Genomic DNA, 12306 nt, shown 5'->3' on the forward strand with positions numbered 1-12306 from the left:
AGACAAATACACAAAGGCAAAGGCTTCTCCTTTCATTTCCGGCTCTGGAAATGAAAAACGAAATGGAAAAATGGTGGAAGGAGGAGAAAGAAGGAATGAAAGCAGGGGGCAGCAGTCCCAACAGCACTCAGGCACACACACATGCACACAAGCACATATATATATTTCCCCACCACCATCCCAGTTCTGATCTCACCCTTGCTCTATGTACAGTATGAGTGTGTTGCTATTAATATACTCCTTGAGGCAAGGGAAGAGACTGGTCTGAACAGCATGGTTGAAAAGAGATCTCGTGCTAGGAGGAGACATGAATTTTGGATTGAGACATTTCCCTTGACAGGCGGGGGACATGCCTCAGTCCAGAATGTATGTCTGCTCCTTGTGTGGACTCTCTCGCAGTTTGGGCTAAGCCAATGTAGGTCACTAAGTTCTCTGATTGCGGTTCTGTGTTTATATTAAGCACTGGCCTGACTTCTCACCTTCTGGATGCAATTCACTTTCCGTCTGCAAATATATTTGCTCTTCTTATCTGTTGTCGGCACAGAAACACCAGCTGAAAGTCCTCTTAAGCCTTTCATTGCATGGATGGCTCCCTGCCAGCAAAAGCTAGACTCGAGAATGTCAGCAGCTCTTTCTTCCTGCCTGGGGCAGATTCCTCCTTCAGTCACAAGTGATGTCTTTTAAAAAGAAGGCTGGCAATTTTCTGAAGACAGTTTTCAACCTATGCCCCTGCTAGAAGTCATGGTACGCTTCTTCTCTACTGCTTTGGTTTTCTTTCTTTTCTTCCTCCCCTAACCTAAATCTTTCCAATTAATCCATGTAGGATGCACATTTGTTTCCTGTGTTGTAGATTGTCTTCAGCAGGGGTGCCAAATTTCCCAGCATGAAATGGCTTCTGTTGAAATATTTATCTGCCGTTTAATTGGCAGGTGGCATTTCAGAGTTTTGAAATGCCACCTCTTGAGCTTCCTGCAAAGCTTGAAATGACAATTTACAAGCTGGCCAAAACTGTGTATCGTCAATGTGCCAAGACTAATGGCAGCAGTGATTCATATCCCTAATTGAAGAACTCACAGCAATGACTTACATCCAACAGATTCCCCGCAACTCTGCGAGAAGATTTGTGTGAAATGAAAAAAAAAAGTCGTACTACTGCATCTGGTAGTACATTTGTGGATCGAACATAACCAGATCAGTGTTTCACTATCCACAGCTGAACAGTAACCCTCCTCTTCTTTTTCTAAATCATTCTAAACGTGTTTTGGGGAATCATTATCATTTCGTAAACTTCTGGTAGAAAGCATAACTTCCAATATATAACCAGCAATGGAAAAAATAGACTATGCTTTCTAAGATTGACAACTTGAAGAGCAAATAAAAGTGATGGTAACTCTTCTGGTTCAAAGCAATATATTTCCAAAATCTAGTGTAAAAATTTAATTTTTCTTTGGTGCTGCAAAATCAGATTCCCTGAAATATTTTTTTTAAAACCCACTCTATGTCTCATTTGGCACTGCACCTGCCTTTCCGCATCTGGGAATAACTGACCAAGCAGCAACTGTTCATAAAGAAAATAAAGATCCTATGGAGACAAATTGTCACGAAGGTTATGTGGGGTATCTAAAGCACACCAGGACTCGGTGATAAATGAGTGATACTTTCTAAATTTATATTGTATTTTAATATCAAGCAATTGGCAAAGCTTACCTGGATGTTCACAAAATGAAACTTAAAATCATCACATTTGTGAATGTAAGATGACACAGCAGCCACAAAATAAAACCACTGCTTTTCAAAGTTCTTTCATATTCAATCGCAGTGTGCATTTACATTGCAGAATTAATACAGTTTGATCCAACTTCAACTGCCAGGGCTTGGTGTTATGGAACTCCTGAGAGTTGCAGTTTTATATGATCTTTAGTTTTCTCTGCCAGAGAGTGCTGGTGCCCCACCAAACTTTAAATCCTCGGATTCTATAGCATTGAGCCACGGCAATTAAAATGGTGTCAAGCTGTAGTAATTCTTCAGTGTAGATGCACTATCAGCTGTAGTTAGAGCAGTTTCAGAGGTTTTTTTGCAGATAGAGAATGGCCGTGGGCTAAAAGTCAGTAACTGGTTTAAAGTCACTGGCATGTTCATTATGACAGAGCACAGGTTATAGTTCAGCCTGGGATGCACCCCAAGGGCCAAGCCTTGTCTGCTTTTATATCTGAATAGTGATTGGAAATAAGATAACATATGTGAAATTAGATTCTGTGGGTAGATCTCAACCGTGCTGGGCCAACAGCAGTGCTGTTATATTGATTTGCACATACCCTGTTTCCCCGAAAATAAGACATCTCCTGAAAATAAGACCTAGTAGAGGTTTTGCTGAATTGCTAAATATAAGGCCTCCCCTGAATGTAATACCTAGCAAAGTTTTTGTTTGGAAGCATGTCTGTCGAACAGAACACCGGAGCATGCAGGATCGGTAAATGTACGTACCATAGATTGTTGTACATGGAAATAATGGTAGTAACAAGAAATTCTTGATAGGACTCATAGTTTGTGTGGTTATGCTGGTTTGTGATGACAACTACTGTACAGTACACAATGAATATGAATTTTTCTTCATGGAAAAATAAGGCATCCTCTAAAAATAAGACCTAGCACATCTTTGGGAGAAAAAATTAATATAAGACACTCTTATTTCGGGGGAAACAAGGTGCATAGAATAAGCTGTGCTTAGTTTGCTTGGTGGAATAATGTCCAAATTTTGATTTAGTCAGTGCTCCTTTGTCGTCAGTTCTGTCCACTGCTGTTCTGTGGCCCCAAGACCACACTCCTTTAATTTGAATTTGGCCAGAGGTCAAAAACACTCTCATCCTCAGAGGAAGGCAGTATAGCAAACCTTTTCTGAACATATCTTGTCAAGAAAACCCTGTGATAGATCGGAAATGGCTTGATGGCACATAACAGCGATATCCGGCAAACCCCATCCCTCCTGGGATTTAGAAGAAAACTAAAAACTTGGCTCTGCGCCCAGGCATTCAGCGAATAAGCTCATTGGCTGTTGTAATCGGGTCGCAAATCTGTAATTGTAGCAGTAGTGAATGACTGAGGATGGTGCAATATCGCTGCTTTGCAGAGTTTTAATTTTTGTATACTTTTTATCATGTTTTTATCATGTTTTAATTGTTTTGTTTTTATAGTATATTTGTTGCTGGCCCTCATGGCAGAATGTAAGCCGCTCTGAGTCCCCTCGGGGAGAAGGGCAGGGTATAAATGCATGTAATAAATAAATAAATAAATAACAACTTCATGTTACAGTTCAGGCCTTACACATCCATTATGGAAACTTCCTTAATCATAGAACAACCCATGCTGCCATAATATCTATATATATAAAAGAGTGATGGCATCAGGGCAGCGGACAAAACAAAACTACAGGCCCCCCAACCTCGAAATTTGACAACACAACCCATCATCCACGCCTCTAGGTTGATACAACAAAAAGAAAAGAAAAATAAAGTCCTAATTAGAGGGAGAGGAATAATAGTTTTTATCCAATTGCTGCCGGTTTAGAGGGCTAATCTCTGCCTACTTGGTCTCCTAGCAACCTACTCAGCCCAGGGGACAGGCACAAGAGTTTGGAGAGACCCCTAAGGGCCATCCAGCCCAACCCTTTCTACTATGCAGCAGGACACAATCCAAGCATTCACAACACATGCACAACGTATAAATACTATACAATACTACACAGGGACATAGACCTCCTCTACCCTCACCACTTTCACAGGACACAAACAACCAAATGTATACTCAACATAAAGACAACCATACAACAGACATTCAATACCACCACGACCTCAACAATTTCTCACCAACACCACCAGACAACGCCACAGCAACGCGTGGCCGGGCACAGCTAGTATTAATATATAACCCATTCCTACCCTCACTATTCCACTAAATTATATGTATTCACCTTCTGGGAGAGATGCCAGCCATATCCAGGAACTAGTTCATTAGATGGGATCATTACATGCAGCTGTTAGAGTGCTGAGTTGTTCATTAAGTATGAAACGCAAACTTTGTTGTCTGTCAACACTTCTTGTAGAATAATTTCCATGGAGAACAAACTACCAGACTGTTAATCCAGCAGGATATGCAGGCAGCCCCCGAGTTACAAACATCTGGTTTACAAATGACTCATAGTTAAGAACAGGGCTGAGACAACAGGAAGGGAGCGAAATCTACCCCTCAGAAGGAAAATTCACTCCTGGAAAGAGTTATGGGGGGGGGGATGTCTCCATTGAAGTTTTATCTACAATCCTTGCTTCCAGAACAAGCTATATTTCAAAGTGAGGTGAAATCTCCGGAACAGGGAGAAAACAGCAAAACAAACACCACAGAGTGTTAACTCCTCCCTGTGCTATCCAAAGTGTGTGTGTGTGTGTGTCTGGAATTACACTTTTAAAAGTACCTGTTTTGACGTACAAACAAATTCAATTTAAGAACAAACCTACAGCACCTATCTTGTTTACAACTTTGGGACTGCCTGTATAAGTATTGCTTCCTGTATGTGGTTGAGACCATGAGATGCTTGTCACAGTCAGCTAAAGGCTTGGGAAAAGGACTGATCAATTAATGTGATTTTGATTGCAAATAAATAATAATTTTATTTCTTGCCCACCTCTCCTCATGGCTCAAGGTGGGTTACAACATAAACAAACACATAATCATTTTAAAAAATATTTTTGGATCTTGTAATTTTAGTATTTATATCAGGATTTTAAAAAAGTCTTTGTCGTAGTGTACGCATATGTTTAATGGTTATAATTATATTAATTTATAGCTATATGTTAGTGTTTAGTTATGATTTTTTTCTATTATATATATGTTGGCACTGAATTTCTGCGATTAATATGTTGTAAACAGCTTTGAGTCCCCCCCCAGGGATGAGAAAGGAGGTATATAAATATAGTAAATAAATAAAATAACATATTAAAACATACCTCCATAAAATACACATCAAAATACACAAAATAATAACCAAGGCACATAGTGGAGTTTAAAATTCATGCCTGCCAGAAGAGATAGGCCTTCACTGATGCAGCTGTTGGAGGTCTACCAGCAGGTTATTCCACAGTTGTGGAGCGGCCGATGAAAAGGTCCTCTGGGTGATGGTTGCTAGTTAGACTTTGGCTAGTTGGAGTTACTGCCCCCCAGAGGACCGAAATGTGCAGGGCGGATTGTACAGGAGAAGGCGATCCTTGAGGTAACCTGGATCCAAACCATGTAGGGCTTTAAAGGTCAAAACCAACACCTTGTACTTTGCCCGGAAATTGGCAGCCTATGGAGTGATTTTAAGATGGGTGTAATATGCTCACTCCTAGATGTTCCCGTAACTGGTCTGGCTGCCGTATTTTGAACCAGCTGGAGTTTCCAAACTTGGTACAAGGGTAGCCCAAGGTAGAGCATGTTACAGAAGTCCAACCTTGATGTTTCCACTACCATCTTCAGGTCCTCCAGATCTAGGAAGGGGCGTAGCTGACTGATCAGTCGAAGCTGATAGTGAGCATTCCTGACCATCACATCTACCTGGGCTGACATTTGTAGACTCGGATCCAGGATCACTTGTCTCAAGCTGCGAACAGTCTTTCGGGGAGAGTGTAACCCCATCCAGGACTGTTTGACACACCTCTACCCCCAGATTAGGACCCTTGATGGCTAGTACCTCTATTATGTCTGGTTCAATTTCAATTTGTTTTTCCTCATCCAGCCCATTACCTCTGCAAAGAAGAAAGAGGGCTCAGTAACAGCAACAGGAGGTTCAAGCAATATTGTCTGCTCTACCATTGGCTCAGGGCAGGAGGAGGAGATGGGCAACAGAGACAAAAGGCATGGAATAAATGCTGCCCAGACCCCTTGGTGGGCTCTGCATGCTCCTAGCTTCAAAGGAGAGGAGATCCCAAGTTCAAAACCCCTTTAAATTGTGCACGTAGCAGCCTCTCAGTGAGTGGTTATTGGTTATCTCTAGGGCATTCCTCTTCCTGTTGTCTTTTTTGAAGTCAGCAGCATATAGAGCTCAGCAAGGGATCTAGTCTGTGGTTGCTGTCTTCAGTCTTGTCTGTCCTTTGAATCAGGAGCGCACAGAGCTCTGCAAGATGTCCTTTCCTTTCCTCTTTATCTCACTTTTCTGTCTTCATACCTCCTCTCTTGAGCCAGAAACAGAATAGTTGATGCATGAGGAAGCTGCTTGAATGTCCTCTTGTAATTGCTGTGGTCTCTTCTCTTAAATGCCCAGTCCCAACAGGAATTACAGCAGGCCTCATTCTTGTCAAATGATGATGGTTCATTGTTTGGATTCAATCCTACTTGTTTAAGCCTTCTATGTGGACTAAAAGAAGTGAAAATGCAGGGAAGGAAGGAGAGAGATTGAGAAGGGCAGCCCAATCCTGGAGTAGACTTCAGGATGTTGACATAGAGTTATACTAGGGGAGCTAGAGATGCCTATATGCATATCTACACTGACCATATAATCCAGTTTGCATGATATGTGGTGATTACAAAATGCATGCCATTGAAGCATGCTGCAGCATTAATTAAGGCCTTCAAAGTACATTTTATTTATGTATTTATTTACAATATTTATATTCCGCCCTTTTCACCCCGAAGGGGACTCAGGGTGGATCACAATGTACATATATATGGCAAATATTCAATGCCATTAGACATACAATATACAGACAGAGATGGAGACAAAGGCACAGAGGCAAATTTAACGTTTTCCAGCTTCCGGCTTCATGAGGGTATGCTCGATTCCAGCCACAGGGGGAGCTGCTGCTTCATCACCCACTTGATGGAATACTTCCCCATTCTTCCGCACGCCGCTGGACGATCTTTATGGTGTCATAAATTAGTTAAATTAGCCTCCCCACATAAATTTCCTACCTGATAGATGCAACTATCTTTGGGGTTGCTTAGGTCAACAATGAGCTAGGCTATTTTTTTTTATTGGTCGGGCACTCAATCCTACCCGGGCTGGTTCGAACTCATGACCTCTCGGTCAGTAGTGATTTATTGCAGCTGGCTACTAACCAGCTGCACCACAGCCCAGCCCATCAAACAATGTCAGGGGAAAGATCAAGTTTAACCTCTTAATGCACTTCAGTGATCCCTACATTTCAACCACATCACAGGGTGAAATGAGCTCTGCAGAATGTAAAGCACTTTATAAACCCCAATGCTGACTGAAGTGGTCAATGTAGATGTGCCCCATATTAACCAATTCTGTGAAAAATCTTCAAAAGTTAAACCTGCAAAATCTTTTGTTCATGTGTTTCAGTTTGTCATTTTAATAGAGATGATCAACCAGTTCCTAAGGGGTACTGTATAAATTTATAATTTTAATTGCATCCCCCCTTTGTAAATGTAGTTTTGACTTGTTTTAATATTGCTTTATCATTTTTTGGCCAAGAGTCAGGCTAAGGGAAAATGCTTTCCACGTTATATTTACTGTTATGCATTTATGCACACTGCAACAACATGACCCAAAGGCAGCAGTATCAGTGCACACAATGCAATGCCTATTTATAATTTGAAATGCTGAGTGTATTTTTTACTGTTCTCTTCTTAAAGTGCCCCCAGCAATTTCCGTTGCATATCTTTTCAGTACCAAGATGTTCCGCAGCCCCCTTGTAATGTTAATTGGAGACACAATCCTGCATACCAATGTCTCTGTAGCAAATGGTGTCAAGGCAGTCAGTGCCGCAGCCACAACATAGAGTCCCTACGTGCTACATGGATCAGAAGAGGACATGAGAAGGAGCATTTAACTTGCAAGCTTTGCAGAAAAAAACTTGCACTTGGCAATGCTGGCCTGGGCTGAAGATGACAAGCAGGTCTGAAGCTAAAACCATATTGGGTTGTAAAAGTCCTGATTGGCTCACAGTGAGGGCTATTAATAGCAGGTGGCAGAACCGTCAATCCCAAAACCACAAGGTACAGTGTATTCAGTTGCATGGAGGAGGCCCAACCAGGAATTGCAAGAAAATGGAAGTTCTTAGTGGAAAAATCAGAAAGGCAGAGCTTTATCATGTGTAATCAAAAGACAAAATGCTCAAAACAGTCTACAGGTCACAACAGCAGTCACACAAAATCTGGTGTCATTATTCGTATTCTGTACTTCCTGGTTGGAAAGCTGAAGAGAAAAATACAATTATCCCTTCCTGTCAGGAATATTGTGTACAATATAGGTAAAGGTTCTCCCTGACATTAATTCTAGTTGTGTCCGACTTTGGGGGTTGGTGCTCATCTCCATTACTAAGCTGAAGAGTCAGCGTTGTCCATAGACACCTCCTAGGTCATGTGGCTGGCATGACTGCATGGAGGGGCGTTACCTTCACACCGGCGTGGTACCTACTCACATTTGCATGTTTTCAAACTGCTAGGTTGGCAGAAGCTGGGGCTAACAGTAGGAGCTCAGCCTGGTCCCCGGCTTCGAACCGCTGACCTTTTGGTCAGCAAGCTCAGCAGCTCTGCAGTTTAATAGATGTGATTAAAATAATAAAATATCTCTTTTTTTAAAAAAAAATTACAGTATAAAAAGGTACAACTGAGAGTTCCTACCATCTGATTTGTACAAGGAAAAATATATTCCTGATACAGGATCCTTTCATAGATTCAATTAAACAGAAGATAAACCATTAACTTGGAGCCCCGGTGGTGCAATGGGTTAAACCCTTATGTCACCGAACCTACTGACCTGACGGTTGGCTGAACTGCTGATTTGAAGGTTGGCAGTTTTAATCTGCGAGATGCGGTGAGCTCTTGTGCTCCCATCTGTAAGCTCCAGCTCCTGTCAACCGAGCAGTTTGAAAACATTCAAATGTGAGTAGATTAAATAGTATCGCTTCAGCGGGAAAAGGCAAAAAGACACTCCAAGCAATCTTGCCGGCCACACAACCAGGAAGTAACAATGCAGGCTCCTCGGCTTGAAAATGGAGAAAAAAATAACACCTCCCCAAAACCAGAGATGAGCACCATCCCCAGAAGCTGGAAATGAAAGGAGAAGCCTCCGGCTTTGTTTGTGTCTGACCCATTGTATGCGATTGTAAAGGCCTATGTATAGGGCAATCGGCTCTGAGTCCCCTAGGGGAGAAGAGCGGAATATAAGTAAAGTATATCATCATCATCATCATTATTATTAATTTGAAATGGTTAAATCTGCGAAATGATTAGAACAGCCAAAAGTAATTCCAAGAATGGGGTATAGTAGAGTCTCGCTTATCCAAGCTCCGCTTATCGAAGGTTCTGTATTATCCAACGCAGTTTGCCTTTTAGTAGTCAATGTTTTTGTAGTCAATTTTTTAATAAATTGCGAAATTTTGGTGCTAAGTTCATAAATACAGTAATTATTACATAATGTTATTGTGTACTAAACTGCTTTTTCTATCCATTTGTTGTAAAGCATGATATTTTGGTGCTTAATTTGTAAAATCATAACATAATTTGATGTTTAATAGGCTTTTCCTTAATCCCTCCTTATTATCCAACATTTTCGCTTATCCAATGTTCTGCCGGCCCATTTATGTTGGATAAGTGAGACTCTACTGTATTTAATTCTGCATAGCTCCCGTATTCATTGTGTGATGACTGACTTAGTATTACTGTAGCCTAGTGCTGTGGAAGAACTCCGCTGTTTTTATCAGGAAGCTGGCCATTCCCCATAACTGGCTCCAGTCAATATTCCTGCTGAAGCATTTTAAACTGCTGAAATTTCTGAGCAGTTTCCAAAGGCAGTTCCACAACAGTAACCCAAACAAGATGTAGTCAAGGCACAGTAGCCAAACCCAACATCTCAAGGGACAGGCACAGATGGCATACCAGTCTTAGCTGTGCGAATACTCTCCTGTCCTCTGTTGAAACATAGGCATCCTGGCTCAGAATTGGACATCTAAGGAGAGCATCCAAGCTGGGAGCCTGAGATTTCAGGGAGGCTGTAACCCCATCCAGCATAGGGGAACCCCCATTCCCTGATCTGCCTTTTGATTGAGTAGGAGCACCTCTGTCTTGTCTGGATTCAGTTTCCATTTATTTGCTCCTATGTAACCCATTACTGGTGGCAGATTGAGACAGCTTCCTTTGAATTGGGTGGAAAAGAAGGATAAAGTTGAGTGTCATCAGTGTATTGATGTCATCCACCTGCATGGCATTATCACACATTGTTGTATTTCCCAGTAAATCATGTCATCTGATGATAGAAATCCCATCTAAGTTTGAGTTGCTTTCTATGCTGTTTAATTTTTCCTGTTGGAGAAGTAAATGATATACTGATATACAGTATGTACTTTTGGAAGAGATGCTCCCTCAAGTGGTGAACAGCATCTGTTTGTCATTGAACAGATTGTTCCTTCCTTGTCTATCTTACTTTTAGCATGTATTGTTTTGTAATGGGGCATTGGAAAGTAAATTGGAGTTTAAATTCCTGGCTAATTGCTGCGACACATATGTCATGGGAGATCCCACTGTCAGAGAGAAAACAGTCTAATTAGAAGAAATGTGGAATAAGAGTGTACACAATTCTTGAAATGGGGGCTCAGAGCTTTAATACTTTGTTGGACTACAATCCTTTGAATCCCTAGCCAAAAGGGCCAGTTGGGTATTGTAGCCCAACAGAGTAACCTTTCCAAGCTTTTTGTACCCAAGATATAAAAAACTCTAGTTTGCAAGGATTTAAGAACTAGTTAAAGCAGCTGCGAGTGTCTTCGGATTGAAGAGATGATTTGAACAAGATTTTATCTTCAGGGGGAGCAAAATGGAGACAGGAATTCTGCCGCAATCAAATTTTCCACCAGTCCCCAAATTTTTAGCATTGGAGGGAGAAAGACATTGAAAATAGTTCACACCCAAAACTTACTTTTGCTATATACAGTATGCAGTCTCCGAGTTAAAAACTTCTGAGTTGTTGTTAAGAATGTGAATGGAACAACAGGTAGTGAAAGAAATCTACCCCTCAAAAGGGAAATTCACTCCTGAAAGAGTTGCCATGGGGAAAAGGTGTATCCACTGAAGATTTCACACCAATCTTTGTTTCCACAAAAAGCCACATATTTCAAACTTCAATACTCATAGGAACGGAAGGGAGGTGAAATCTTCTGAATAGAAGCACAGATAGCAAAACAAACACCACTGGGATATTAACCATTCCCTTGTTGTGTGTGTGTGTGTGTATATAGATAGATAGATAGATAGATAGATAGATAGATAGATAGATAGATAGATAGATAGATAGATAGATAGGCTGGTGTTATACTTAAAAAGTACCTGTTCCAATTTACAAACAAATTCATCTTATGCGCAAACCTACAGAACCTATCTTGTTCGAAACTTGGGGACTGCCTGTATTTGCATGGTCTACGTAACTAGCATTGGGGCATTTATTTATTAATTCATCTATTTATTTACTTGCCTTTGTGTCATCTTTTCCCTTGAATATATAAAGAGCAACTTGTTTGTTTGTAATTGGATAGCCTTGTGCAGCCTGTTCCCACTGCCAATTTGTCTGGATAACTTTCTGGGGTCTTAGAAGGCAACAGCATTCCTGGGAGAGTTACGCAATTGCAAGAAATTTGTCACCCAGTCATCATTTGGGATTTGAAGGATAACTATAGTACTTGTTATAGTGTGGCATGAACTGTCTTACAACAGATCAACACTAGGGGGTCACATCAGTCACAGAAGAAACCAAAATTAAGTATTTTCTACTGTGTCTGGAATTAAACAGTTCATAGCCAAGTAGATAATTTGGAAAAGTTATTTTAGAGGCTATAACTCCCACTGCTCCGTGGGTTATTGGCTGGGAAATTTTGAAAGTAGGCCAAAAAGTAAACATTCCAAAAAAGTTTCTTGGCTTTATTACTGCCACTGGGCTAGTGAGGCTAACTAGAAGCCCTAGTTCAGGGGTCCTCAAACTTTTGAAGCAGAGGGCCGGTCACAATGCTTCAGACTGTTGTGGGGCTGAATTATCATTTGAAAAACAAAAACAAAAAAAATCCTATGCATACTTCACATAGTGCAACAACAACAACAACAACGAAAGAACAATACAATATTTAAAAAATGAAATCAATTTTAACCAACATAAACCTATCAGGATTTCAATGGAAAGTGTGGGCCTGCTACTGGCCAATGAGATAGTCAAGTTAATTAGGATTGTTGTTGTTGTGTGCCTTCAAGTCATTTCAAACTTTGGCCAAGCCTAAGTCTAAAATTAATTATTTATTTACTGCATGTATTTACTATATTTATATCCCACCCTTC

At 40.8% G+C, this 12306-nt stretch overlaps 1 protein-coding gene across 3 annotated transcripts in view; it reads left to right on the top strand.

Annotated features, from left to right (window-relative positions):
• fkbp1b (FKBP prolyl isomerase 1B) overlaps positions 1-12306 on the top strand; it is a 28529-nt gene that overhangs the window by 14211 nt on the left and 2012 nt on the right. The window contains exon 4 of one of the 3 annotated variants that reach the window (XM_016996436.2): positions 545-744. The exons of the other annotated variants lie outside the window; for them this stretch is intronic. The gene's annotated coding sequence lies outside the window, so the exon portion shown is untranslated. The remainder of the gene's footprint in view (positions 1-544; positions 745-12306) is intronic. 3 annotated transcript variants of the gene reach the window in all.

Source organism: Anolis carolinensis, chromosome 1 (genome assembly GCF_035594765.1).
Source record: "Anolis carolinensis isolate JA03-04 chromosome 1, rAnoCar3.1.pri, whole genome shotgun sequence".
NCBI classification, from domain to species: Eukaryota; Metazoa; Chordata; class Lepidosauria; order Squamata; family Dactyloidae; genus Anolis; species Anolis carolinensis.